This window comes from Ovis canadensis, chromosome 9 (assembly GCF_042477335.2).
Source record: "Ovis canadensis isolate MfBH-ARS-UI-01 breed Bighorn chromosome 9, ARS-UI_OviCan_v2, whole genome shotgun sequence".
Taxonomy (NCBI): Eukaryota; Metazoa; Chordata; class Mammalia; order Artiodactyla; family Bovidae; genus Ovis; species Ovis canadensis.
Window position 1 is genome coordinate 102,826,453 of NC_091253.1, and position 6,520 is coordinate 102,832,972.

Here is a 6,520-nt window from a genome sequence, read left to right on the forward strand (position 1 = left end):
AAGTCATTAAGTCCTAAAATGCTAATGACAGACTTCCAGGCAACCACACCAATAGTCTTTCCTAGTCATTAACTCTGGAATACTTTAGCAGAATGATCCTGGTCTGTTTAATTTTGCAGGTAACACACAAATTCAAATCTATGGTTTTAGATGTATGACTTCCTGGAAAATATTGTTTATATTATTCAGTTATTCTAACATCAGATTTAGATAGCTCATGGTAGAAATAATTCACGTTTGTGTATGGTGTTCTCACATATAAACTTAAAGATCTTATGTTAAATCAGGATCAAAATGAATCCTAATACTATCAAAAGAGTATTTGAATTAACATTAGTAGTCTAAAACCTCTTAATGTCTCTGTGTCTCTGCCTTTCTATATCCTTAGAATTATTAGTAAATTCTAATACTGTAGTCGAAGTCTCTCAGTTCTGTCTGACTCTTTGTGACCCAATGGACTATACAGTCCATGGAATTCTCTAGGCCAGAATACTGGAGTGGAAGCCTTTCCCTTCTCCAGTGAATATTCCCAACCCAGGGATCTAACACAGGTCTGTCACATTGCAGGTGGGATTTTTTGCCAGCTGAGCCGCAGGGAAAGACTAAGAACACTGGAGTGGGTAGCCTATCCCTTCTCCAGCAGATCTTCCTGACCCAGGAATTTAACCAGGGTCTCCTGCATTGCAGACAGATTCTTTACCAACTTAGCTATCAGGGAAGGCTCTAATAGTGTATATGTTCCCAAATTTGTGGATATGATTTTACAGTCTATCTCTTCAGGTTTTCTTGACAATCCAGGACTTAAAATCATGGTTTCTGAAAGCTATATGGATATTTTTATCCACATTTTAAATGCATACAATGCTATAGAGTCAGATTATATTTAAATATTTTAAAGGTTTAAATAAACAAAATTTCAAAATTGAATATCAATATCTTTTTTCAAAATGAAAAAATTATCCTAGAATTTATGCTATATTCTAGCAAATAACATAAGTGAAATGCATATTAAAGTTATTCAAAAGCATTTGGTTAACTCATGCTACATTTAACATTTTTATATTGCTCAATAGAAGTTCTAACAGAATTCTCAAAGTTAACAGCATCTTTTCCCAGTGTTTGTTATTCATCTTACTTTTCAGGAGTAAAAAAGATAAATCTAGCAATTCATTGTTTGAGTTTATGGACCTCTATGAGCTAAAAACTTAAAAATGGCCTTCACACTATTTTCAAAATTTCTAAAAGCCAGAATGATAGAAACTTTCTATTCTAAATATCAAATGATTTTGCTTTTGACCAGGTGGTATCAGTTTGGTAAAGTTACAGTTTTTACTTCGTGTTATTTGGAAGCTCTGATTGGTATTAGGAAAAAAAATATATATAACATCGCATGTTCAAGTCTGAGTGTGCATTAACCTAGAAATACCACAAATTTTGAAAACATATTCTGCTGTAAAACCCTAATTTTGAAAAACAAATCAGTGAAACTAAAGAAAAGCAAATACTATGAATATGCATACCCAAATATGACTATTCTCTACATGTCTGTGTTTGCAAATGCTTTCATAATCTTATACAAAGGAATTGAGATTTCATAATAAAATATTTATCTCCATTATTGTAATAGAGTAATATTGGGGGAGAAAAAAGAGGAAAAATTAAACTATCTTTTAATTAAATCTTTATGTGTTGTTTGATTTTTTTAATCAGCATGAATTACCTTTGTGAGCAAAAGATATTTAACAAAAATATGGAAATAATAAAAAGGAGCCTTTATTTATGAAAAATATTGGTGCTTTGCGTTCTCTCTCCCTCTCCCAACATGGCGGCCTCAGCAAAAAAGAAGAATAAGAAGGGGAAGACTATCTCCCTAACAGACTTTCTGGCTGAGGATGGAGGGACTGGTGGAGGCAGCACCTATGTCCCCAAACCAGTCAGCTGGGCTGATGAAACAGACGATCTGGAAGGGGATGTTTCAACCACTTGGCATAGTAATGATGATGATGTGTATCAGGCACCTCCAATTGACCGTTCCATCCTGCCCACTGCTCCACGGGCTGCTCCGGAACCCAATATCGACCGGAGCCGTCTTCCCAAATCTCCACCCTACACTGCTTTCCTAGGGAACCTGCCCTATGATGTGACAGAAGACTCCATTAAGGAATTCTTTAGAGGATTAAGTATCAGTGCGGTGCGTTTACCGCGTGAGCCCAGCATCCTGAGAGGTTAAAAGGTTTTGGTTATGCTGAGTTTGAGGACCTGGATTCCTTGCTCAGTGCCTTGAGCCTCAACGAAGAGTCTCTAGGTAACAGGAGAATTCGAGTGGACGTTGCTGATCAAGCACAGGATAAAGACAGGGATGATCGTTCTTTTGGCCGAGATAGAAATCGTGATTCTGACAAAACAGATACAGACTGGAGGGCCCGTCCTGCTGCAGACAGCTTTGATGACTACCCGCCTAGAAGGGGTGATGATAGCTTTGGAGACAAGTATCGAGATCGTTACGATTCAGACCGATATCGTGACGGGTATCAGGACAGTTACCGTGATGGCCCACGCTGGGACATGGATCGATACGGGGGCCGAGATCGTTATGATGACCGAGGTGGCAGAGACTATGACAGAGGCTACGATTCCAGGACAGGCAGTGGCAGAAGAGCGTTCGGTAGCGGGTACCGTAGGGACGACGACTACAGAGGAGGCAGGGACCGCTATGAAGACAGATACGACAGACGAGATGACCGGTCCTGGAGTTCCAGAGATGATTACTCTCAGGATGATTATAGGCGGGATGACAGAGGTCCCCCCCCCCCCCCCCCCCCCGCAAAGACGCAAACTGAACCTAAAGCCTCGGAGGACTCCTAAGGAAGATGATTCCTCCGCTAGCACCTCCCAGTCCAGTCGCGCAGCCTCCACCTTTGGAGGGGCAAAGCCTGTTGACACAGCTGCTAGACAACGAGAAGTAGAAGAGCGGCTTCAGAAGGAACAGGAGAAACCGCAGCGCCAGCTGGATGAGCCAAAACTAGAGCGACGGCCTCGGGAGAGACACCCGAGCTGGCGGAGTGAAGAAACTCAGGAAGGGGAACGATCGAGGACAGGAAGTGAGTCATCACAGGCTGGGACCTCAGCCACATCTGGCAGAAATGCACGAAGAAGAGAGAGTGAGAAGTCTCTAGAAAATGAAACCCCCAATAAAGAGGAAGACTGTCAGTCTCCAACTTCTAAGCCTCCCAAACCTGAACAGCCTCTAAAGGTAATGCCAGCCCCTCCACCAAAGGAGAATGCTTGGGTGAAGCGAAGTTCTAACCCTCCTGCTCGAGCTCAGAGCTCAGACACAGAGCAGCAGTCCCCTACAAGTGGTGGAGGGAAAGTAGTTCCAGCTCAACCATCTGAGGACGGATCAGCAAGGAAAGATGAAAATAAAGTAGATGGGGTGAGTGCCCCAAAAGGCCAAAGTGGGAACTCCAGCCGTGGTCCGGGAGACGGAGGGAACAAAGACCACTGGAAGGAGGCAGACAGGAAAGATGGCAAAAAGGATCACGACTCCAGATCTGCACCTGAGCCAAAGAAAGCTGAAGAAAATCCAGCCTCGAAGTTCAGTTCTGCAAGCAAATACGCTGCTCTTGCCGTTGACGATGAAGATGAAAATGAGGGAGATTACACCGAATAGACCTCTGCATTCTGTGCTTTCTCCTAGTCTCTCTCCAACCTGGAACATTCGAGAGCAAATCAAACCTCTATCCAGACAAGACAAAATAAAACTCACCATCTCCTGGAAAAAAAGAAAAAAGAAAAATTTTGGCCATCAGTAACATATTTCTGTATCTAAGTCACTAAGTTCTAGGGCTGGAAAAAGATTTAAATGCATAAAACAATGTTTCTTTGGAACTATGGAGCATGGCATTTTCTATCAAGTTTTTCAAATGAATTACGCCAGCCCGCAAAAACATGGCTCGAATGGCTTATCTTTAAAATAAAAAGTAATTTTCCTCAGCTTGTTGTTCATCATAATGCCTTTTCCTCTCTTGAAATAATTACAGGAAATAGGAATGTTTTCTGTCTCTCCTGTTTTCAGCATAGGCCTCTTCATTTGTCTTACTTTGTATCAGGAAAACTTCCCATAGAGCTATGCATAATAGTTCAATATTAACTCAGACTTTTCTCCAAATTTGCTTTTCTCTATTCAGTATCTTGGGACATGCTGGCAATGTATTTTGCTCTCCAAGAGCTCAAATCTGTCGTTATGGAGAATAGGAATTATTCCATCTTTAGGAATCCCATTCCATGGGGATATTTTCATCTGTGCGTTAATAGCAGATATCGCGACGCACAAAATGTAGATTTACGGAGTGCCTTTTCGTGTCGGACATTGTCTCAAGTGTCTTCGTGTATTTTCATTGATTCTTCAAACAAACCTGCTTAGGCAGTATCATTATCCCCGTTTATCAGTTAGGAAACTTAAGGCCAGAGAAACGGGTAAAGGATACACTCAGTCACACAGTGTAACATGGAGACAAAAACTGAGCCCAAGCAATTTGATGCCAAAGGTATATTCTCTACAGCGTTCTTGTTTAGTTGTTTTGTCCAACTCTCTTGCAACCCCATGGACTGTAGCCTGCCAGCCTCTTCTGTCCATGGGATTTCCCAGGCAAGAATACTGGAGTAGGTTGCCATTTCCTTCTCCAGGGGATCTTCCAGCCCCAGGGATCGAATGGGCATGTCCTGCACTGGTAGGCAGATTCTTTACCGCTGAGCCACCAGGTAAACCAATACTACCTACACTCTTACTCGAATTCTATTAAAAACTTAATATGAAGACTGAAAGCAAAGACAAGGAGAGACATTACTGAGAACACTATGATTATTGCCAACAAGATTAACAAAACATCCCCCATGGTGATTACAAGAATATTGGTTTATTTCTAAACTCCATAGATGTAAATTTTCTTTATTCAGACTCTGCAGCATATTTTTAAAGTTATGACCTTTAAGTAAAACCGATATATAGTTTTTTTCTTAACTGAATCTGTTATCTGGAATTTCCAGCATAAGAGATTTAATTTAATTGTTTTAAGCACACACATTGTGTATGGAATAATAACTAAAAGTAATTGAGTTGTGTTTGCTTTACTACGATTCATATGTGGATGGTGTGTTTACCTGCTGTGATGCTGTGATTTAGAACAAGGAAGATATATTTAGATTTATAGTCCTCTTTTCTGGCACAGGGCTCCTAAAGTCTTCGAAACTTCTTATGTGGTGAGAATGATAAATCTATCATTTGTTATATTAATGAAGTTGCTTCTGGAATGCTAATGTGTCACATAATGATGGGGGCAGACCACCAGGTGAGCCACCTGTGTGATTAGAGGGTTGGAGCTTCCAGATCCCTTCCCCTGGTCCCCAGGGAGGGGAAGGGGTGAAGGTTGAATTACTCTCCAATGGCTAATGATTTAATCAGTTATGTCTATGCAATGAAATCTCCATAAAACCCCAAAAGGATTGAGTTCAGAGAGCATCCAGATTGGTGAACACAAGGAAATTTGTGGAGCCAGGCATTCCTAGAGAGGGCATGGGCGCCCCTTCCCATATACCTCACCCTCAGCATCTCTTCTCCTTGGCTATTTCTATGTTGTATCCTTTTACAGTAAATCAGTAATCCAGGGACTAAATAGCTATTCTAAGTTCTATGAGCCACTCTAGACCCCCAAGGAAAGGGGTCTTGGGAACTTCTGGCTTGGGTAGAGAGATGTGCATATAACAACTTGGGCTTGCAATTGATTGAGGTGCAGGGGGTAGTGAGATGGGGTGGTGAGGCTGGTAGGATGCGGGTAGTGCAGTCTTGCAGGACTGAACTCTTAACCTTTGGAATCTGATGCTATCTCCAGCTGATGTCCCGAGAACTGCTTGTGGGAGGTGTGAGGAAACTACCCCCACAATCACCCCCACAATGTTTTAAAATTGGTTGCAGAACATAGAAGAGCTGCTTATATAATTCTCTTATTCAGTTATGACCTTCAAAGCTTGAACATGTAATCTTAGATACCATGGCTATTGCCTACTTATCCACACATTGTCCAGCTTTAGTCTGAAAAAATTACATATAAGTAGCTACTGTGCTGTGTGCTTAGACACTCAGTTGCGTCCAGCTCTTTGCAACCCCATGAACTGTAGCCCACCAGGCTCCTCTGTCATGGGGATTCTCCAGGGAAGAATATTGGAATGGGTAGCCATGGCTTCCTTCAGAGGATCTTCCCAACCCAAGGATCAAACCCAGGTCTCCCACACTGCAGGTGGATTATTTATGTCTGAGCCACCAGGGAAGCCCAAGAATACTGAAGAGTGTAGCCTATCCCTTCCTCACATATATGCATCTATACACACATATTATATTGCATTATAGTAGATATGTATATTAGGATATGCTACAAGTAAAGATAATTTCTTAACTAATTCATTGAGGTAAAGATATCTGAGATGCCGCCAAGATGAGGAAAAGGTAAGTCGTTAAATTTATTTC

At 41.4% G+C, this 6,520-nt stretch overlaps 1 pseudogene; it reads left to right on the forward strand.

Moving 5' to 3' along the window:
* Nucleotides 1-1,797: 1,797 nt before the first annotated feature.
* Nucleotides 1,798-3,790, forward strand: LOC138446119 (eukaryotic translation initiation factor 4B pseudogene; annotated as a pseudogene).
* The last annotated feature ends 2,730 nt before the right edge of the window (nucleotides 3,791-6,520 follow it).